Here is a 24,907-nt window from a genome sequence, read left to right as displayed (position 1 = left end):
ACTCAGAATATCATCATTGAGAAAGGGTAGCAAACATGTAGTTGTATAAAATATCGACTGTCCAAGATCTACAAAACAAAATCAAGTAGTCAGTCACTGAATATTTTGCCATTTAACAAAATATGCTAATTTTACATTGTGAGTTTTTATGAACAGGTTGAAACTATAAGCAACTATTGCTCCCTTCCTATTAAGAGTTCCGAAACATACAGCTCAGCGTTGTGCATAATCAGACAGCATTTGCTCAATAAATGACTGATGAATGACTGCATTAGGAAATATAAATGTCTATTATATGAGCTCTTCCTCAACACTTTATCAATCTTCAGTAATACTTGGTATTCATATTACTCCTCGATTTCATATGTAAAAGCACTCTCATCATGATAATGAACTCTGAAATCCCTCCAGCATTCTTACCTCCATTACAGTTCACACACAATAACTGTGGCACAAGGATGTTAAATTATTTCCTGCTGGAAGTTTTTAAAAATTCAAGGGCAAGACTGGAAATAAAACCAGGCTATTTCTGCTCCATCAACCAAACCACAGTCTTCCTACATCTGGAGTCCTGGGCAATGAGGTGACTTGTATCACCTCATTTGAGTATAATGACAGGTTGAGCATGCACCAAAGAAAGGAAGTCATAAAGCGATGCTGCATGACCCTGTGCATTTAGTTACCAATTACCACGGGAGGACATGCCACTTACTAATACTCTTTCTATCAAAATTTTAAAATGGGGATAGGAACAGTACCTACCTCACTTCATTAGAAGGATTGTTAGGAGGTTTAAACGAGATAAACGTAAAGTGCTTAACATAGCATGTAATGTGTGCTCCACAAATATTAGCCATTACTATTAATATTAATATTGTTACCATTATTATTATTACCTGCACAAGGAGTAAAAATAGAGGACATTCAAGAAACACAACTATTTAGCTTTAGAATGCATGTAGATCAAATCCCATTACACTGAATATATATTTTGATATTTCTGGACCTCCCAATATATAGGTCATCAGCCAAGGCTTGACAATAATGACTTTGACCATTTCCATACCCATTGTAAAAGAAAATTATTAGACTTCTTTGTTTTGTAGCAGATTTACCTGCTTAGTGCTATTTTGATGCCCCATGTCATTTCTGATTATCATTAGAATTAATATGCCATATCGACAAGCAATCAACTGACAACAGAGCGGAAGTAGCCACACTGTACACTGGGGAACGAGTGTCAGTCAACCTGGGGCTCAAACCGATGAAACAAAAATCCACAGGTGGCTCACTAAGAATTAACCGAGGCTCTGCATAAAAAGTCAGGTCAGCTGCATTTTAGCCTAGTTACAGAACTAGGACAGACAGGAGCCTGAGACCCCACTTGGAATATTTTTCATATGAGGAAACTGAGGCCTGGAGAAAAGGAAGTGACTATCCAAGACCACCTAAGAGTTAGTAGCTGAACTGAGACAAAAATGTGATTCTTTCCAGTAACCTGCACTGCCCCATGTACAGACACAGCCTCTAGCCCTAGTGCAGTGGTTCTCAGACTCGGTGTACAAATCAATCACCCAGAGAGCTTGTTCAAACTTGGATCCCTAGAACCCATCCCTTGGTAATTCTTATTCAGAAGTTCCAGCGTGGGACCCAGAACTCCATATTCCAACCTCCCTCAGTCATTCTGATGTTGTTCGGATCACATTTAGGGAAACAACGCTGCACTGTTTTTAATTCTAAAGGATGGTCTAGTGAGTTTTTCCTATCTTCTGAGCTCTCTTCTGCAGAACAAGAGCACAGCATGTATGTAGACCACGGCGAAGAGGAACGTCACAAAATAGCTGTAGGTATAAAAGCAAAAATACAACTCGTGCCCCCTGAAATCGTCATGATTTACACATTAATTGCAATTAAATGGGTTGTGAGTTACCAAACTGAATGCTTTTATCTTAATCAAGGGGCTTTGAAGAAAAAGGACAGCTGCCCTAACACAGTGGCCCATCCCAGGACCAGGCAGGTCCACGATGACCTCAGGACTGGTAGTCGCAAAAGAAAAGCACTGACGAGCTCACCACCTCAGTAAGCTCTAGAAGCCTCATGTTCAAAGAGGCTTTTTGAACTCCTTTAAGTTCTGAGCTGGTACAGGATCACCATAAAAGTAACTTGGCTTAAAACAGCTACAAAATTATACAATAAGCAAATTTACAAATTTCTATATTTTTTATATTCACTAGAATACAGAATTGTAAGTATAAGAAAAACAAATTCAATAATCATTATTTCATCATTTTTATGAAAATAGATTTTTTTTATATTTTTTAAATTATGAACATATCTTACTAAATAAACCATTTAGCATTCTCTTAGGAGAGTCAACCATAACTAAAAGGCAAAATAATCCCCACCACCCACCCATTTCCCAAATTCCAATATTTCTGTACAGTGAAACTTTGGTTATCATACTTCCAGAAACCAAATTATCAGTGCTTTCAAGTTAAAACAACTGATGTTTTAAAAGTTGACTTTCTGCAAAAATCCCTTTTCTTACTGTATGGTTTTTCATTTAGTTCACTCGAATATAATGTTGAATAGTTAAGGAAGAGATTATTGTTGTACACCTTTTTGTGGGTTAGAATAATTTAATAAACAAACGAGAAAATGAAATTGACTAAAGACACAGTAGAAAGGGGAAGAGTTTGGTTTTCTTGGGTTTCTGTACACTATACACCATATACAGCATATAGCACCATGAGACACTGTACCACTTGGCCAACATTTTATAATTAACTATGGATTGTTCGTTAAACTTGGAAGAGTTCTTAGAGATTTCTTCTTTTTTTTAAAGAGATTTCTTCTTATCTAACCTGCTAGGTTAGATAAGACAGGAAAAAATGAGTCCCAGAGAGATTCTGTGATTTGCGCCCCCTCCAAAAAAAAACACAGAATTAGTCTGTGCATTCGACCTGCTCTTTAAGCTCTACCTCTTATATTTTCAGGGGGGCAAATTTTTAAGTCTCAGCTCACAAATCATTTCAACAAGAGTCTCCATGATAAGCAAATCAGGGGAGAAGAGATAAATTCCTGTTACAGTCTTCCTCCTTTCCCTGGCCCATTCCCCCGCCAACGCAAGCCCACTTGGATAACATCCCTCTGGCCATAAAACAGCAAAAAATGTTAGAATGGGAAACGCCATAATTAAGTTTCACTGTAAGAAAGGCTCTAGCCACACAAAGACTTTTCAAGCAATTTATTCCATTAACAACAACAGTCTCCAGCATCCGTAAACAAACGTGTACATTTCCAAAGTTTCCGATTAAATGCTCACCGTGTTGGCCATGCTGTAGTAAAGGAACTAGATCCAGGAGAGTCACCAAAGTCACGTAGAGGCCTTGATAGTCCAAAGAAGGGTAGTCTGACAAGTGAGCATCACGACTTTGCAGGCCACGTTCAGAGGGAGCATCTCGCAGGACGCTGTAAAGGAGGGAGCGAGTAACAGTAGGGTTGATGGAACTGACCTGCGGTCTTAGAGATGGGGTGAGTGGGAATGGCACAGGAAAAAGACACATGGTCATGGGCACTGTCAAATTGGAGGCATCTTGGTTTTCCTTCTTCCCTGTGCGGGACAAAATGCTGTTGGGGGGACAAAGAAAAAAAAGAGACAACAAAGACACAAAGAACAGCACATTACATTGAAATGACACTCTAAAACAAATAATAAAACACCAGATACATCCCACATAAGATGCAATTGCCACACTAGCACCATCTACAAATCTAGTACGGGTCACAGAGCTTCAGGCTCAGATACCAATAACGCAAGGTTGATTTTGTGGAAGTTGCATTGCATCTCATGTGTTATCTGGTTAGTAAGGAGCAAAAATATAAAAATGCATGTTTCAGTGCCAAACCCATGTTTCACAGTTTATCGATTCAGTGAAGGAGAGGTTTCCTGGAAAGAAAAACAATGGCTTTGTCTAATGAGTTAGGGCTTTTATGTTTAATTAAAAGGAGCTTTCAAAGCAAAGGAAATTTTCAGCAGACTGTCTTAATCGGGTAAACAAAAACTTGCAAAATATAGGTATGGCACTTGCAGAAACATGTTTTAGCAAAGAATAAACATGTGTGTTTATTAAGAAAGTCTTAAAAATCACATGTTTATTGCATCAAAATAATGTCTATATGTATATTATGATACTGTTTCATGACATTCTGTCAGTATCATTTGAGATAATGAAGTTTAAACAGGCATATGAATTTAGAAATAATACATATTTCTAAAATGTTAGCTAAACTACATTGGAAAGCTGTAAAATAATATATATTAGATGGTCCATAGCATATGTTGTGAACTAATGGTAATGGTTATTTATGTGTGTTTTTTTAATTTTGCATGTTGGGGAGGAAACATTTTATTTTGTGAACACAAACAGTGGTTTATTAAATAGTTATCTTCAAAATTCTAAAGACTAAGCAAGCAGTATCTATCATGTAGCTGCATATCATACAATAAGATCTCATATATTATTGCTACTACTTACGTTAATATTCAACAAAACTCACTAAAAAACTAGAGGAAAGATAATTTAGAAGTTAAAAAAGTTTAATGGGAATAAAAATAAAATCTAAAAATAAACTGGCTTTCTCTTAGCCTTCGTTTTTAAATAAAAACCTTTTAGTAAAACTGACAAAGCAGAAAAGTTGTTCATTTAAAAATAGAAGATATGACTGCTTAGTCAAATGTTTAAGTTTTTAAAATTAGGTCATACTATTTATCATTAAAGATAACAGCTACACATTATAATGATAATATATATCTGCTGCTCTTAAAACGTGCTTATATGTTAATCGCAATAGGTAAGAATTTATAAACGCTTCATTACATGAAAATAACCTTGTTTTACACTTATTCTATGTGGATCAAACATTACTAAGTTCTTATTTAATAATATTACATTTGCGATTTTACAGTGATGTGAAGAATTGGTTAGTGTCAGGCATGCTTGTTATTTCAAGTTTACATTTGTTTTAATATACTCTTAGTGCAAAATATGTTACAATGTAAGAAGAATGACTACATGCTTTTTACTTTCCATGTGCCTAATTTACCTCAATTTCCTTTGTCTTCTGTTACCCAATGTCCAGGGAAAAACAATTAATAATAATACAAATAATTTCAGAATAGTTATATAATACTTCTCAGCAATAAATAACTTAAGATTTAGTGTAAATTTTTTTACTTTTAAAGGGATTTAATTTACCTTTCTGTGTGTGTGATGTATTTAACTTTGTAAGCTTATACTTTACAATGGGATAATATCAACATTCCAGTTACCCCTGCCTGCCTTCATCTAATGTAAAATACCATCAGATTTTCCATCAGACTTTATACTTTCCTCATATAATTCAATTACACCTAAAAGTACCACCTTTCAATGTTATATTCTTGATAAGCCCAGTCACCAAAAATTTGTTTTAATCCTATGGGGTTCTATCCTACTGAAAATACCTTTAGAATCACAATGGATATAAGTCAGAAATATTATTTCCCAAACTTCAGTCCTAAATTAGCCGACTACCAGCATCTTTTCAAAATTACAAGATGTGGATCTTATAGGAGTGGTATATTATTTTGCCATAGAGAATAAAATTAGCTATATATCGTATATTAATGCCATCTTTAAAATTAAGTACAGTGCTCTTGTCAAACTTTTTCTCGGTAGGGGAAATATAGCACATTTTTTCAAATATACATTAGTATTTTTCCAAAGTTTGATATCATTTAACAAACACTAAATCAAATCAACTTTGGAGACTCTACATTGATATTTTTCCCTTCCTGTACATGCAGGATTCCCAAATGATAGCAGCAATGACTTCATACATGCAGGGAGGGAAGAATGTCAGCATTGAAACAGTAAAACTTCTCTCTCACTGCCTTTAGATTTAATAAGTAGGTGAGGTTGAGGGGAAAATGGCTGAAGATGAGCTATCCATGAAACCAGCTTTAAATTATCATTCATGTTTCAATGTAAGGAAATGTTTTCATTTGTGGAAAAACTTAAGAAGGGCTCATGAATAAATGTACAATGCATTGTGATTTTATGATGTTTTGTGAAGTTTATTCAGAAAAAAAAAATTATTTCCCCAACCAAACTGTCTAACTCGGGAATGATAAAACCATCTTCCCCACTGAAATTCCTTTCCAGAGGTCTGCACACCCAACCAGAAAGAATACCCTGCTCAGAAGAGTTTGACCCAGCAGCCAACTTTTCACCTTTCCTTTTCCCTCCTGAGATCTTCTTTAAGAAGCATTTATTTCCAGCATCAAGAGAAATCAAGAGAAGAAGACCTCTGTGGGTGTGGGGAAAAGATGAGAAGTGGCCCTGAGGTATTTATAGCACAGAAAATTATTACATAAAATAAGCCTTCCATAAGATTATGAATTTTGACATTCAAGTTGAGTTTATGTACTAAACAAAATTTATTTGACCATGCTATGCCCTAAAGTTACTCTGTGGACTTCAAATCAATAAGTTGAAGGTCTATATATTCTCCCTAAATAATTAGAAATTACAAGTCAATTCAGATTATTGAATTGAGGCTAGAATCTCTTTTAAAAAACATATAAAACTTTTTCTGAAGAGCTAGCAGCAAGTAGCTTTCCCTTATCATACTTAATGATTTTTAGAAAGACGTTATGCACTAGCAGCTTGAATGGCACGAGAAGAGAGAGAGATCTAGGAAGAAAATCTAAAAGAATATTTAACATAGGAAGACTGAAAAACTTTAAATGTTCTGCCAGGTGAAAGGCAAGATCCTTAAAGAAGACCTTAGATGTTTAAAACATGGCCCCAGAATGCTTCTAATATAAAATGGACAGAAATATCTGTAGTGATGAGGGGGGATTAAACTAGATGATCTTCATAGTTGCTTCTAACACTAAAAGCAAACAAAAAACTAACCCCTTGAGTTTTGTGTAAACTGAGTGTCCACTCCTACACTTAGGTCCCTGCTAAATTAAAATGAGTACAACTCAACACTCAGATGAAATTTTACCCAGGATCCCAGGTCACTGCTAGATGAAGTAAATGTTATTGAAAGGTTCCTGCAATGGATGAAATCTGAACTAAAGTCAATTCAATTCAACAAATATTTACTGATCCTCTTCTAAGAACCAAACACTGATCTAGGATCAAGGGCTAGCGAGCTGAATAACACACACGACTCACCTGCTAACCTAGAGTTTAGGAGAACTCCATGAACTCTAACATGAGTCTAATTATGAGCTAAGTGAACATTCGTCAACTATTCAACTGCTGATATAGTCAGTTAGGCCAACATGTAATCTCTCCTCTCCTGTGGGTTAAATTAATTGAAGTTAAACAGCTAGGCTAAACTCTGCCTTTGGAAACATGTACAAACGCTACTGAAATCAGTGAAAGTTACATGCATGCATGAAAAACAGAGGATTATTATTCTAAAAATGAAATTCTGACTCAAATGCAGCTGCTGGAACTTCAAGTTACATATTTTAACCAAAATAATAATAATTTTAACTTCCTTGGGAATACCCAAATAGAAAAGCAGAGGGTTACTCTGCGAGAATTCATCTCTAATTCTTTCTTCTTGGTCTCTTCCAAGAATCTGAATTCTGAAAGCAAGAAGTGCTTCTGAATGTAAAAATTATATAAAATGCAAAGGGAACCATCTCGTTTGTAAATAGAAAATCTTACTGTAAATACTCTTGGACACCAAATACTTAGGCCATCTTATTTGTCATGAACTTTCTAATCTCATAAATTAAATGAAAAAAATAAATATGATTGTTATGGATGTATATACCAACAGTGAAAGTGGTCATAACTTAGTCTAATATATAGGGCAATAGTTGTAAGTTCTGTATTTCCGGTAAACAAAAGAGATGAAAAAGGTTAAAAAAGAAAAAAATAAAAAGCTGAAGTAGGCAAAAGGAAGAAAGAAAATGCACTAGAGTCAGCCCAAGAGTTAAATCTGTAAGTATTCAAGCCCAACCTGTGACATGTTGCATTCCTCGGTATTTTTTCCTTCCTCCCACTTCGTGCATATGTGTGTGTGTGTGTGTCCTACAGGCTGTCAACTCTTCCCTGAACTGCTATCTGCAATGAATTGCTGAACAGGAGATAACACTAAAACACCTGGGAATTGAAACGCTGTCCATATCACCTCAGGTACAGTTCAATGTAATTTCCAAAAAGATGGTAAATCTGAGCACTAGGCACTTCATTTCTTCCCTTTATCTCAAAGAAAGCCAGAACTGCAGATGCTGTTAATGGATGTTGGCATTCTCAAAGGCCAAACCAAGGTGTCACTAAAAGAAGTGCCCCTGTACTATGATGACTAGTAGTACTAAGAAGGAACAGTATAACATAATTGTTGTGAGCTTGTGCTATGGATTAGAACCACCAAGGTCAAATCCTTTTCCAATACTCACTAGATATGTACCTCTGAGTAATTTATTTAACCACTCTATACTTTTGTTTCATTATCTGTAAAATGGGTATAATAGTACATTTACTTCATAGAGTTATTGTAAGGGATTAAATGAGATGACACATGTAAAGTGCTTAGGACAGTGCTTGACACATAAAATTACTATTATTAGTCTACAATATTACTATGATAATGATAGCTATTGTTGCTATTACCATTAATGGTAACTGTTGATGTCTCCCTTTGAAAACTCAGCTCAATTGCACAGAATTTTTTCCAACGGCCACTTGAACAAACTACCTTAACATGTTTCAGCATTAAAACGCTATCACCTATGATCATATTCCAATGACCCACTGCTCAAGAAAATGGAATCTTCATGTTTTGCAAACATGACTTTAGTATCCTGAATTTCTTAACTGTTTGGCACAATGACTAAGACCCTAAATGGTAAGCTTCAAAGAGCCAACTAGGATGTCACAGTTTCTTTGCAAATGGAACTGAGAATTTGCTTCTTACTGAAAAGTGCCTCTCAATTTGACAACTTTCAGAATTTATGATAAAGGAAAGTTTCCCATTGAGAACCCCGACCTCACAGACGAAAGAAGAAATCAAAAGAACAGAATGAGATATCTTGGTGTATAAACTTATCTGATTATTACTATGAAAACTGAGCTAATTATTCCACTGCAATTTGAAAAGAAGGGAAATATCCTATAACAAGGTCCTAAATTCACTGTGCTAGTATGAAATCTATGAATCTGAAATATAGAATCCCTTTGATATAGAAGAGGGGCACTAAAGGTGCTAAGGAAGAAAAGATATTCCAAGGAATAAGAACAACGACTGCAGGAGACTGACTAATAACTGACTCGACCGTGTGAAGCTTCTTTCTGCAAAGCGTTCAGTCTGCCCATGGCAACGCCTTAGACCACTAGGAACTCCACTGCCTCTATGTCACTCCAGATTGGTGTTCTTTCCCTAATACCTGTCTTACAAAACTTTTGCTGTTGTGTAGCTAAAGAAACAGCAGCAAGTCAATTTATGTATTTCCAAAATCAGATCTGGAAGAGAGAAGATCATGGTAATGGAAGAGACTAAGCCTCAGAATTTAATGAAAAGTTAAGTGTTCCCCAAACGATTGAGTCTTTCCTTGAAAGGCTCATGTTTGTCTGCTTGATTGTCCTAATGAGAACTGTGAAGCAGATAGGTCCCTCCTGTCTCTTCTACCTTATAGTAAAAGCAGACAGTATTGGTTTTTCTTTCCTGGTCCTCCGTCGAATTTCTATATCAATGATAAAGCATGTCGAACACTTGAAGTGTTACACGGATTAAAAATAATTGTTATTACCATATATTATACTTCAAGAAATAGAAAATACTACTGATGAACCTAAAATGCTACATAATTCTATTTTCTTTAAGACAGTAAGTGCTCTCTATTCTTAATTTTAGCAGTGGAGGTTCTCCTTTTAATGCCACTCGGTGTTACCGCCAGACATATAAGTGTTATCACTGTGTTAATCTCTTGAAGAGATGTTCGACTGAGGAAAGCAGGCAGTAGCCATGCCACCCATTTTTTTTTTCACTTGGGCCTGTGATCTGATCTACTATATACACTCAGAGAACTTGAGTCCAGACTCTTCTGGCAGAGCTCTAGAAAACGTAAAGCCCTTCGAAACTTTGAGTCCAATAAAAATTTAGGTCCCAATCAATTCGGCAGTACTACCTAATAATTCTTTCAAAGCAGAGGATATTTTAAAGCTTACCTTAACAAGGTCTGAGAAAAGTATTTCAGGGTGTTTGCAATATCTGTTCCTGAAGGTACAGGGTAAATGTTGTGGAGAACCCGGTTATGATATTCCTGTAAGTACCGGATCTTGGAAGCAACTAGATAAAAGCAAAAAAAAAAAAAAGAAGAAGAATCATCTTGTAATATGTATTAGGTATACAGTTTTTTTTAATGATCAGATACAGAAATTTAATCAGTATTTTATGAAAAATATGTAAATTTTTACTAGAATTCCATGAGAGAAACAATTACAAAAGACCTTTAATTTCTTATAATTGTATTCAGCACACAAAATAATTTTTAGAAATCAGGTTTAATATCTTATTCACAAATTATTACTTTTTTATCATTAAAAAAGCCAGTACTCCAAATCATTTTATAATCACTACAAAGTCAGCTTATTATTAGGCAAATAATAATAGATATAAATCTCTGCTACCAGAGAATTATATTTAATATTGCTTAACTAAAACTGAAGGAGAAAACTCAAAGGTCTTTCAACACTCTAAAAGATCTAAAATATAGGAAGTCCGTTGCACAATGACATCCGTCAAAACCAGATTTTAACTCAGTAAGTGATCATAAAAGCATGTTTAATGAATGTTTGAATTTTAGAATGTGAGAATATTACGAATAGATTAACTTAGTGAGCATTAAATAAGAATACAATGGTTGGGTGGTAATAAAAATATTAAAAAATGAATGTCACATTTTTCCTCCAAGGAATTTCAGAAATTAGGAGACTTCCTAAGCTTTTTAGCTTTGCTGCCCAGATCTTCTCAAGATTCAGGAGGGACTAAATAGGCTTATTTACCCTCCTAGACCTACCTGGAGTCACCAGCATTGTCCACATTCCTGACCTGACCTTTGACCTGGCTGCAGTGAATGGCCCAGTTCTAGTCATTCCTCTTTGCAAATCCCAAGGGGCCATGATGATCAACGTCTCTCAGGTCTCCTCTTCCACAGAGCTCTCAACACTGTCCATTTGTCCTTTCAATCTTTAAGGCTACCAAGGGAGCCTTTTGGGTGGAATGGCTCACTGTCAGCAGTTAACAGAAGACATATCAAGTCCTGGAGAAGCAAGGCCGTGCTCTTCCCAACAGCCCATGGAAATAGGCTCCTGGATGCATTCTAACTGAAAGTCTGGCTCAAGCAACTTAAAGAACATCAAAATGCTTTTGATAAACGTAGGACATAGAATCACGGAATGATGAAATATCAGAACTGGAAGGCCCTTGGAGACCTTTTCCCAGAACCACTTCATTTAAAGACAGGGGAAATGAGGCATTAGGACGTCAACAGAAGAGCTAGACTAGGACTTACAAACTCTGACTCTCATCCAGTGTTCTTTCTGCTATGACATACTCTAGACTAAGATTCTGAAATGCACTCAATATGCAAATAGTGTGTTCACTGCCCGACCTCAAAGCAATTTTCAGCTGTTATTAGGTTTCTCATTGATTCTAAATCTCACATATACCATTTATTATATTTCCCTTTTCCCCTCTCTTACTACCTACACATTCTATAATATGGTTAGCATTTTCCCAGAAAAATAAGTCTAGGTTGCAGATAATAATACCTTGAGTGTGTATAGCATATCACCTCTGAAGAAAACAAGTTTATATCCATCATCTCAATTAACCCCATAAGTGTCTGGTTGTAAACTTGTTTCCTGAGATCAGGCAAAAATAAGCAATACTTGAAAATGTTTGAATTACACAATCTACAAAAATCCATTTTCCTCTCAGCATTTTTGACCTGCCATTCATCATTTTTTTCAATCGTATTACCCCCACATTAATACGTGGTTCCAAGTCTCAAATATTTAAGGTATGTGCTAGGCCAGTATATGCTTTCTGCTCACCCAGCATCACAGTAACGCTTTGTGACTGTGACTTTTTTCAAGCTTTAATATTCAGCAGGTTCCTATTGAGTATTTCAGGAAAACCGTTAGTCATTCCACCACCTAAAAAAGGTATTGATAGTGCAGGTTGTGGACAATAAGTTCAAATGAGGAGAAAAGTCATGGATCCCCCAACTCAATGCTTGTTCATAATTCAAGAGCTACAAAACTGTCACTACAAAACAAAAGCAAGCATTTGAAATGTTCTTTTTATTGTTCCTTTTGTTAAAATGCAGTAATGACTCCTTTCAATGGGTATCCAACATGCAAGGAAATGCAGATAAGAGTCACACCCTTCTTTAAGATCTTTTAATATTTTACAAACATCACATATTTTACTTACCTGATTATTTTTCTATACCAGGTTGTAAATTTCTTGAAGGCAGAAACTACATCTTACTCATGTCTCTATCTCAAGCCTAACACACTGCCTGGCACGTAGTAGGCACTCGAGATATTTGTGGGATAAATGAACAAATGAATTATTACTTCAATAATAACACTTATCACTTGGAGGTTCTTTGCATATATACATATCTGTCTCTCACACTAGATTGTTGACTCTTTTTGTTCCTAGTGCCAGACATCTAGTAGGTGCTCAATAAATATTGATGTGTGAAGATGAAAAAAAGAAGGAAGAAAGAAAGGAGGAGGGAGAAAGAAGAACAAAGGGAGTGGTGAGCAATCATGAAAGACAATTTATAACAATGGCTGGAAAAATGTCCCTGCTAATTTCTGCATTGGTGACTGCAACGAAATCTTAGCAGGCATAGATTTCTCTAATTTCATATTCTCGACTGTTTAAGAACAGCCAGAAAGGTCCCTGACATATTGTAATTTGTAACTGTGCTGAGGATAACTCATTTACATTTCACCTTCGCACAGAAGAGATGGTCACTCGGCTGGTTAGCAAGCCCACGTGAGCACCCAGCAGCCTCATTGCAAAACACAGTTCTTGTTTTTTTCTCCAACCATATATCTGAATATGCGGGCTGGGTGGATGCAAATACATTATCCCCCACCTCAACTGACCCTAAGACAAACACTTTCATCCCTCTCCCCGCTCTTCAATATTCCTCCCAAACCTACTCTTTTCCTTACACTGTAAGAAAACAGAAGCCATCTGTTATGAAATGAATTCCCCACACACACACACTCATATATTGAAGTCCTAATTTCAAAATGTATTTGGAGATAAAGTCTTTAAAGAGGCGATTAAATTAAAATGAGGCTCTTAGAGTGGGCTTTAATCCAGTCTGACTGGTGTCCTTATAAGAAGAGGAGATTAGGACAGAGGAGAGATGCCAGGGATGCCTGTGCACACAGAAAAGGCCAAGCGAGGACACAGAGAGATGACAGCCATCTGCAAGCCAAGGAGACGGGCCTCGGGAGAAACCAACCTGCCGACACCTTCATCTTGGACTTCGGGCTTCAAGGACAGCGAGAAAATTAATTTCTGTTGTTTACATCACCTAGTCGGTGGTACTTTGTTACTGCAGCCCTAGCAGGCTGACTAATATGCCATCATAGAGGAAATCCTATACAACTGTAAGTAAGAGCTAAGAGTCTGAGCTTTGAAATCAAACAGTTCTGGATTAAGATTTTTGCTCTATCTCCACTTAACCCCAGTGTCCTCCTCTGTAAAATGGGGATAATCATACAAACTTCGTGGGGCAATTGTGAATAATAAATCACTAACTGTGCCAGTCACTCGGCATAGTACCTAGCATACATCCAACATATAGTAGGTATCAAAAGGCTACCTGCATCTCCTTCTTTCCTTTTCCTGTCAAACATCAATCACACCACTATTGCTCTCCATAAACCAGTCGTCTCTCCTACATCATTAATCACTCCCTCCTTACTAAATCATTTCCATAAGCATTTCAATAATGTTCGTGAAAGGGAAAACAAAAAAACTCTTGGTAGACTTGACATTCCCTTCCAGCTATTGGCACCTCTCTTCAGAGCCAAGATTATAAAGTGTTGTGTACACTCTCATGTCTCCATCACTTCCAATGCTTTCTTGGTTTCCACCTCCACCACTGCACTGAATCTGCTTTTCCACCATCATCTAGAGCCTCCATGTTGCCAAACTCAATGGGCACTTCCCAGTCATCATTTCACCAGACCATTCAGCACGTTCCATACAGTCAACCCTTCCCTCCCTGAAACTCTCCCACTGGCTTCCCACATTCTCCTCGTCTTCCTCTCACCTCCCTAGTGTATCCCTCTCAATGTGCTTTGCCATCTCCCCCATTATTTTATGTTTAAATGTTGGAATTCCTCAGGGCTCATCTCTAGACTCTCCATCTGTCTCTCTCCAAATACTCTGCACAGGCAATCCCATCCATCCACAAGGCTTTCAGTGCTGTCTGTGCCACTTACTCTTAACAGTATCTCCACCCTGGGAAGCTCTTCTGAGTAATAGACTTCATTTATTCAATTTCTCCATTGGAAATCTTATAGCTATCATAAAGCAAACATGTCCAAGAATGAGTTTTTATCTCTTCCTTCACCCCCCAAAACACTCCTGCTCCACCATCTATGAAATCCAGCAAGTCACTCCGACAAAGTATTCTGAAAATCATCTTTGACAGCACCTATTCCTTCTCCCTCACTCCCTTAATCCAATCTGTCACTAAGTCCCTTCAATGCTACCACCAAAATATACCTCCAAACTGTCTTCTGTTCTTTATCTTCGCTATCATTACTGGCACCATCATTTCCTGATCAGATCAATTCTAACAAGCCTCTGAACTCATCTTCTCGGTTCTCTCTTGCTTGTCTCCAGCTTTCTCCTCAGAGCAGCCAGAGATCTTTTTGAAATATAAATGGGTTTTTGCAAATCTTTCAGTGGCTGCCCACTGCCCTCAGGATAAAACCTACAATCCTTAACATATTATACCAGGTCCCTGCCTACTTTCCAACCTCATGTTATACCACAAAAGCCAGACATACAAAGCTATTTTTGCCTGAACATCTTTATACGTGCTTGTCCCTCTTCCTAAAAAGTTCTTCCCTCCATATTTTGTCTGGCTAACTCCTATTCAAACTTTAAGGCGGCCTTGAAATGTCACATTCCCGTGGAAGTCTTTGCTGATTTCCCTGTCTAAATTGATTCCCTGACCTCCACGCCCATTTTCCTCTGTTATAATATCCTATTTTTTTACAGTAGTTAGCACAGTTATTTGGGTGCTTGTTGACTATCTCTCCCAAGTGAAAGGAGGTGCCAAGAACTGGCTCTTGTTCACCACTGTTTCTGCCCAGTGACTAGTCGGTGCTGAATGCTGGGTCTTAGTAAGGATAAAAAGAAAAGAAGGGAGATAGCGGAGAGTAGATATTGGCAGTGGTTCAACTTTGTTTCTTTATGAAAATGGCCAAGAAAGCCCACTAATAAAGCTGTGATGAAAACAAACAAAAACACACACACACGCAAAAGCGGGGAGGGGGAGTCTGAGAAAGTGATGATTTTTATCCAGGCATACACGAGTCTAATCTCTACTGGCTTCTACTCATCCTATCTTCACTATTTCATCAAAGTTTTGCCACATTTTGAGAGAAAAAGCCACAAAAGAAAAATCGAGTCATTCCTTTTAGGCAAAGATATAAGAAGATTTTAACAAAACTGAGATCATATAATACATAAATTTTAAATCATTTTTCTTTAAAATGTCACTAAATATTTTTAAGTGTGACCTACTCTCATTTTTAAATTTTGAATTGTCTATGCTCATAACCTGAAAGTAAAAAATCCAGGTAAGCATGATGAAGAAAACTAAAATCACCTCAAGGCCCACTATTCAGAGACAACCTTAGTTAATAGTTTGGTGTATTATCCTTCTAGAAAATTTTCTCTGCAAAAATATACATTCACAAAAATAGAATTTTCCTGTATATAGTTTTAGAGCCTGCTTTTCTTACTTTCTATATCAGAAGTACATTTCTGTATCATCATTCTAATGGCTTTATAATTTTCCTTTATGCAAAGGAATCATAATTTATTTCACCAAACACCTGTTTGTGAAATTTTGGGCTATTTTTCACTATTCTATTCGATGCTGCAAAGAATATCTTTTTAAATATGTGCACACATTTTCAGTTATCTCCTTAGAATAATTTTTTAATTGTAGAATTACTGAGTCAATAGGAAATATTCATTTTAAAGCTCTTGGTAATAATTGAGAATTTCATTTCAGAAAGACAGTATTTCTTACATAGCAGTAGTATACAAATGAATAATAATGCTTATTGCATAGCCACTATTTTTTTGAATGTACTCTATTTATCAGGTGCTCTATATACATTATCTTCAATCCTTACAATAATTTTTTTTTTTAGGCGAGGCAACCCTTGGTTGACCTCACAGATTGCAAGGACCTTGTCAGCTTACAATCCCTTATTTTTTTATTTTTTATGCCAAAGCACCTGCTCTTCTTAGGTGGTCTTCCATCCAAGTACTAACCAGGCCCGACCCTGCTTAGCTTCTGAGATCAGACGGGATCCGGCTTGTTCAGGGTAGCATGGCCATACACCACAATAATTTTTCAAAGTGGTTATTATCACTTCCCTTTAAAGTTAAATAAACCAAAGCTCAAAAAGAATGACTTGCCCAAAGGCACAAAGCTAGTAAATAGTAGAACTGATAGCTTAACTGGCTACAAGCCAGACTTCTCTACCAGGCCACATTCATTCTTTAATTATTTTTACTAGCTTAATAATATTTAATTGTATGGTACAGTACGAAATATTAATACTTCCCTTATTCTATCGTATGACATTTAGAGTCTTTCCAATATTTCATTAACACTGTGAACAGATGAAATATTAAACTAAATGTTTTTTTATAGAAAACACAAAATGAAACTTGTTTACTTCACTAGTCCCAAGTTTTTTTTCTTGAAAAATCAATTCCCTTTGATCCTTCAAGGCCCATCTTAAGATTCACACCATACATGAAGCCTTCTAATTAAATCTAGGCACGATCACTGTCTTGCTTCTCTAGCTACTCAGCATCTGCCTCAAAACTTTCGTCACTTCATCGTATAAATTTTTCACTGATAATAAACTGTTCTATATGGTTCTGAATTAGTTTCATGTTTGCAAATCTATTATCCCTAACAATACTTTAAGATCTTTGAGGACAGAACTACCTTATTATCATTTGTTACTGCCTTAGAACCTGTCACAAGGCTAAGTACATAGCAGAGGGTCAACCTTAACACAGTGGTTGAAATGAAATGAAAATTTAAATGTCAGCTATCCTATATCCTATCAATGTTCTCTAAATAAGTTCTTTACGATTCTAATTTCATTAACACGAATAAGTAATTTCCAGGTAAAATCTGTATGATATGTAAATAATGCAGAACTCTTTTCCATAATTTATTCTCCTACCATCTCTCATTCCAATATAACTCCAAATAATCATTTCGCTTGATATATATGTCAAAGGTTTTTATAGGTTCTTCAATATCAATTTCAGTATTTTCTTTCTTTTTTTTTTTTTCAAATAGGCCACTCATTTTGGTTTTTATGTCTCAGACCCTAACCATACCGGGTGAACGTCCTGGAGTTATCACAATGTCCTGCAGTTACCATAATGTCCTGCACAGAGCTTTGGGATCAGTGTGAGTTCTCACCTACAGCTACGTGTGACCTCAAGCAAATTATTTAATATCTTTGAGCCTCAGGTGTTATTCATTTGTTTGTTTGTTTTGTTCTATTTGCCAAATGAGAAATTAAAATAATACTTCCCCACATTTTTTGAAAAAGTTGTTTAGTAATGTTATAGATATGAAAGCATACATCCTAATTCTAGCTAATTTTTTATTAGTGTCTTCTTCCACTACATAAAATCCAAGGTTTTATGGATTTGCTGTCATTGCCTCTTTTTAAATTATGCATCTTCTCTTCAATCTAACCTTTCATTGAGAAATGATAGACATAAATAAAGAGTACTTCACAAATTTGGATTGCTATAAATATTCACCACAACGGTTAAAGTAAAAATTATGCCTAGTACCTTTTTCATTTCTTCTCTTGATTAGAGGATCAGTAATGAATCAGACAGCTTTCTTAATCACTCTGAATATCTGTATTAACTCACTACTTTTGTGTGTCTCAAAGTATCTCTTATATCCAATATATTCTACTTTCCAGTCCAATTGTTTCTACTTAGAAACCAGCTCTAAAATCTATTCTTTTCTCCCTTTATACTTACATCACCTTAATTCAAACCTGTACAATCTCTTTCCTAGATTATTGATGTGATATCCAGACCTATTCTCTTCTGACCCTTTTTTTACATGGCATCAAAAGTATCTTTCTAAAATGCAAATTTTCAAAAGAAAATGCAAATTTTCCTCATATCCTGCTGGTCGAAATCCGATTAACTTAGCACAGAGTGTGGCATGAACGGATTTCTGCTCATCTGTCAAGCTTCATCTTCTGTCTTTTCCATATGTACCACACTTCAGCCATACTGTCTTGCAGAAACCCCAGTTTACAATGCTCTTACCCTTCCATGGTTTTGCACATAATATTTTCTCTACAGGGATGCAATCTGTACTTCTCTGCCTGGCTACCTCCTAAGAATTCCTCAAAGCTCAGCTATAACCATTTCTGCTGCGGAAAACTAACCCTAACTACCATCTACTGTAGATAACTAACGCTCCTTATCATCTGCTGTTGATAACTAACCCTCCCTACCACAAGCTGCATTAGGTGCTTCTCCTCCACACTTTCATAGTCCACAGGGTTTCTCTCTATCATAGCAGTTACCATCATATGCTACAATTATTAACTCATTCACTATCTCCTCCATTGGGCTATCAAATCCTTAAGATCAGAAATGGTCTATTTTTATATACCCAGCATTTAATGTGTCATCCCAAATAAATGTTTGACAAATGAATGAACTGACTGATTAATTCACATAACCCATGATTCTTGGTACAACAAAGCAGTTAAGAATTTATACTCCTTTCATGGCCTAGTTTGGGATCTTGGATATAACACTAAAGTTCTCTCTACTTTTTCTTCCTATTACTTATGGGAAGAACAATTTGTATTGCAAGAACTACGTGTATCACTTTCTTCCAAAGTCCACTGTTCTATCATTAGCCATTTGGGGTATGGAGCTGGTCTGGCTGAAAGCCAACTGAGGGCTGAGGATGAGCTCGTGTCTGCAAGGATGGAGAGCGAGCAAGGAAGACCTATTCCAAAAGTCTGAGGGGCAGACAGAGAGCTTCACTCTAAGTAACCAACTATGTGAGAAACCAGGCATGGCTTTACAGTCATAGGTTGATCGATGCCCCAGTCTCACTGGACCAGCTCAGGGAATAGTCAGGGCAGAGGAATATAAATAGTCCTCAGTCCTGAGTCAGTGTCAACTGAGGTTTAGAGCTATGCACTTCTAAATGAAGGAAAGTGAAACACCCTTCAGAGAGACACACACCCCTAGGAAGGGCATTTTGGGAAAAATAATTTTAGGTGAAAAAGCAGAAAATACACAAGGTTTATAGCACAGCTAAAACTGGCCCTGTTGTATTTAGAATGAGTTAGGTTTCCTTCCTCTGTTGAATAAGAACCATAGAGAACCCCTGAGAAGGTGCTCAGGCTACCTACCCGATTTGAGGACACAACTTGAACTCCTAATATTGTTATAGAACTCAAGATGAGGGAACTTTGGTTGGAGGATAATGTTATACTAACAGACCAGAATTTGAAGTCCTATCTGACACCCACTGAGCCTAAAATTCAAGTTACTTGTATGCTTTTAGACCACTACACTTAAAACTCCTCATTAGTATAACTGTCTCTTCACCGTTTGTCTTTTGTTTCTCACAGAGCTTTTTGACGGGGAGAGGGTTTGATTTGAGTTTTTTTATTTGTTTAGTTTTTACTACATAAATTTTAAACATATACAAGTAGAGAGATAAGTAAAATGAAATGCATGTCCCCAATACTCAACTTTACTAGTCACCATCTATCCTCTTCCACAATTTTTCTGCTTGAGTATTAAAAGCAAATGCTCTTAATCGAATCATTTCACTTATAAATACTTTAGTATAATCTCTGACTAATAAAGACATTTATAACAGAATCACAATACTATCACATCCAATAAAATCAACAAAACAAATCCCTTCGTATGAGGAGCCAAACAAGATTTGTGAGGGGCGTTTTACAAATTCCATATGTCCCCATTCCTCTTTCCCTTCCAGTGTCATAGCTGTAACTTGCACGAATTAGACTCTTAAGGGCGGCCACGAGAACACAGCGTTAAGGTCCTGTGGTTCCTCTTTATGTCCACTTCTGCCCCCGTGTTCCAGCTTCTCTAAGCCTTGCGTCATTTATTTCATTACATATCTGTAATTTTCTGCACTTACTACCAAAGTTGCCTCAACGCTCTTCCTCACCCCACCCCAAAAGGTGGAACTTTTTACACATACACACACACACGAAAAAAAATCTGTTTTAGAGGTGGAAAATGGTGGAACCAAGAGTTCAAAGCATACAGAAAATTACAATCAACTAAAACTAAAACCCAGGTGTCAGTTGAATTGGGTCTCTTCTACTTACTAGCTATGAGAACTTGGGTAATGAACTTTCCTGAGCTTCAATTTCCTAGTCTATAAAATGGGGATTTAAAATTTTTACATGTATAAACTACTTATCACAATGACTGGCACATAGTAGATAATAAATTGCTACCAAATTAGCAATAATAAGTGTGATCCTTTTCCTTCCCTTTTCCCAGTCCAATACTTTGTCCCTTAAAATGAATAACCTGTGGAGTTAGGAAAACACAGCAGTGATCTTTCATCAACGAATCAAGCATAACCCCCTACACACACACACACACACACACACACACACACACACACACACACACACACACACACACACAATCTACTAGTGCATTTGGTACTGAAATCCAATTCTATATTCAGAGAATCATCTTTTTAAAGAACGAAAATAAATATAGCTAATAATAAAGATATTCAGAAATAGCGATAAGGGGAGAACAATGCCATATGCCTTGTTTGGAAGTTCCAACGAGGAACCAGAGTTCTTTGCAAATCCTTGATCAAAGAATAATCCTCCTTCTTTGAGGATGGTCATCCTCTTTAACTGAAAGCAAAATCTCATAAATGATACAAATGAATGGTGACAAAAAAGGATACATAGTTTCAGAGAGCCAAAACAGTCAAATCTCCCCTCAAAAGCAAAAGAAAGTCAGATGTCACAAATTTCATTGTTAATTCTTCTAAATACTTATATACTTACATAGCTATTCTTCAGTTGGCTTTAGTTTCAGGTGGCAAACTTCACCTGGCACTTTCAGCAGACAGGAGAGGTCAACAAAGAACACTCCCATTCTTCAGCAAGTGACTCCACCACTGTCATCACCATCATCATCATCACCACCATCATCATCATCATCATCATCATCGTCATCAACATCATCATCAACATCATCATCATCATCAATTAATTACATATGGATAGCCATTTACATTTTCAGAGCATTTCCACGTACATTATTCGGTTACATTTTTAAGCAATTAATTTGTGAAAAACAATGTCAAGAGTTCTACGGAATTTTATACATTAAGCAAAAGTTAAGCAGCAAAGGTGAAGGGAAAGATATCAGTGTTCTTATTCAGTCATCAGATATTGATTGAACACTCATTAATGTGCTAGGCATTTAGAGGTACAAGTAAATCAAAAATAAAAAGATATAATCCTCATCCTCTGGGTCACAATAATCACAGTAATAACTCTATTAAAATGATCCCTGAACGTATAGTCTTAACACAGTAATAATTCTAAATTCTGAATGTTTATATTGTGCCAGTAAACATAAAAATATTATTATGATGATTATTTCCATATTACCGATGAGGAAATCGAGGCTTAGAGAAGTAACCTGTCCAAAGTCAAATAGAAGATAAATAATAGAGACACTCTCTGATATGTCATCTATAAAGAGAAACAAGTGAACTAGTTGTAACTCACCTTACATGTTTAGCACGTTAAAAAAAAAAAAAAAAACATAGATACCTAAAATCATCTAATGCTTTCATGAATGAATTAGTGAGATCTAACCACTTGCCAATTGGAAAAGTGTTAAAATGGAGATGCTTCATTTGCCAAAGATGAGGCACTTGCAAGTAAGAAAAGGAGAAAAATAATTTATTCAAGTCAAAAGAGAAGACCATTGTTCCAGTTTCTATCACCCTGAGCTTGTGCTAGGAACTGTGAAAATCAGTTCATTTCATGGTGAAATGGAGAAAGTGATAAAGGTAGTGAATTTTCTGCAAGTTGAGTGCTTGTTGGATATTAGTAATAATTTGAAATGGAATATGGAGCTCTGTTTTATTTTCATGTAATCGGGGTAGGTTATAAAAACTTGTTTTTAAAAGTTTACTGGGATCAAGATCAAGATTTTGTAATTGAGAATTAGGTCAAACGTATGAAAACAATCAAGTTTACTACATGCAAAAAAAAAAAAGATTTTGAAATTGAAGAATATAAGAGGCCAAATTTTAAGTACCTCTCATCCCATCCAAAGAGTGACACATAAGCTTGTGTTTTCTTCCTGGTATGACAAGACATTTGAATACCGTAGTTGAAACTACAAGGACTGGGTGGGGCAGGGAATAGGGAAATGAGAGTATTATTGATTTGTTCAGGAAGTATAAACCCAGATATATGAATTTAGCAGATGAAAACTAGAGAATGTTTTAATCTCTCATTGCTAAACTTTACTGAGCTCTCTATAATCATAGATTTTTGACGAACTGAGGAGCTATTTGGTAGAAATTAAATAATTTCAGAGATATACAGAGGCTGATGAGTCTGAATCATTCTTTAAGTTTCCATATCTAAGTGCAATACTCAAGACGTATTTAAATTATCAACCATCTGTCCAATCAATGTGGCTGCATATCAAAAGAAAATGATTGCACCAAAAATAAATTATACTCCTTAAGAAGATGCAGATATCCCAGAACTGCCTAAACGAGAAGATGAATTATAAACAGTACTATCCTGAAATCTAAATGTCTCGCTACACAGACAAACTTTGTGAAATATTTGGGATTCTACTTCCTATTAAAGTACAGACTCTTCCATGACAGTGCTAAAGTCCAAGTTGAGATTCATGATCAACCTGGAGTTAAAATTCAAGTGTGCTGGCTCAGAACATACTACACAATTCTCAAGAACAATTCAGTCCATCCTACAATGATTTTTTTCGCTAACTTGATCAAAAATGAACAACAATTAAATATAAAATCATAACTCTTTAGAGATTCTTTAAGACTCTTAAAAATATAACATTTCTTTAGTATTTACTATGTACCACACATGATTCTAAGTACTTAATCAATCCTATTAACACTTGTAAACCTCACAATAATCCTAGGTGCTAGTTTGTTCCCCTGCCCTTCTTTTTCTATACTTAAAAAAACTGAGGAAATTTTTGCTGATTTCGAAAAATCCTGCAGTCTACATATAAATTATTCTTTTACTCATTCAGAAAATATTTACTGAGGGTCAACTATATGCCAAATACTGGAGATAAACATAGCATGAGACAGCTATAACCCCTGACCTCATGATGTTTATGGTAAAGCATCAAAGATGAACAAAAAGGACAAAAAAAAAAACAAAAACTGTTTTAAAGGTCTATAAGGAACCATACAGGGAAAAAAAGAACCATACGAGGAGTTAAAATAGAGAATAAAGAAGGAGGTAGGAAATAATTTCTTTACACAGGGCAGTTTGGGAAGGCCTTTCATAAGAGATCATATTTAAGATATAAAGAATGAGAAGATGATAGACATGAAAAAATGGGAGAAAGTTTCTGGGTTAAGAATACCATGTGAACACAATCATCTCAATTATATACACCTAAAATGTCAGCAAACTCCAGTAAAAGAATCTTTTGAAGAAGAAAGGATAATAGACAAGAAAACATACAGCAACATAATTCTGGAAGCTTGAAAGCCGAAAGACAAGTAGCAATTGGCTTGGAAGACCAGAGAGAGTAGAATCCCAGGTCAGCAGCGAGGAAAGCTGAGAACTTATGATATGCATCTCAGAATTCTCAAAAGGCATGGAATTGGCAGCAGCAGAATACTCTGCACTAGAGGTGTGGAACAAGAATGAAAGCTTGAAAACAAAGAGGGATTGGCTGACAGCTGTTTAAGAAGCAACTGGATCCCTAAATTCTCTCCCCTACCTCGCATGCCTGAGGGAACATATCCCCCCAGCTCAGTGGATCTGAAGTTTATTGACTAAAGAGAATATACACCAGAGGTTCTCTGGAATGGAAGAAACCAAACACAGTTGACGGGGGTAACCTACCTAAACCAAGGAAATTTGGTGGGTATTTGAAGTATGAATACTGAATACAGAGCCAAGCTACCCTTACTTAGCCTGCCCTACCCAACACCTAGCAGCCAGACCTTTACCCTTCTGGCTGGTGATTGGAATCCTCTTTTTCCCTCCTTCCTTCTGTGAGCCTAACCAATCAAAGAGGAAAGGCCTGAAGACAGACAGTGACATCAGGGGTTTCCCAATAAATGGCCCACCAACGTGCTCAGGTCAGCTCCATAGTCCCAACCTTTAACCATGAAGACAACAAAGGATGACCAGCCCGTAACATGGAAGCCAGACGGGAAGGAACAGAACATCAACTTGGAGAAAAACAATCTGTGTCAGAG

At 36.4% G+C, this 24,907-nt stretch overlaps 1 pseudogene; it reads right to left on the bottom strand.

The window, feature by feature from the left end:
* Positions 1 to 16,583: 16,583 nt before the first annotated feature.
* LOC111747379 lies at positions 16,584 to 16,702 on the bottom strand (annotated as a pseudogene).
* Between the last annotated feature and the right edge of the window lie 8,205 nt (positions 16,703 to 24,907).

The sequence above is a fragment of the Pteropus vampyrus genome, unplaced genomic scaffold, assembly GCF_000151845.1.
Source record: "Pteropus vampyrus isolate Shadow unplaced genomic scaffold, Pvam_2.0 Scaffold219, whole genome shotgun sequence".
NCBI classification, from domain to species: Eukaryota; Metazoa; Chordata; class Mammalia; order Chiroptera; family Pteropodidae; genus Pteropus; species Pteropus vampyrus.
Note: the sequence above shows the minus strand (reverse complement) of the source record. Positions and strands in the feature narration are given on the sequence as shown.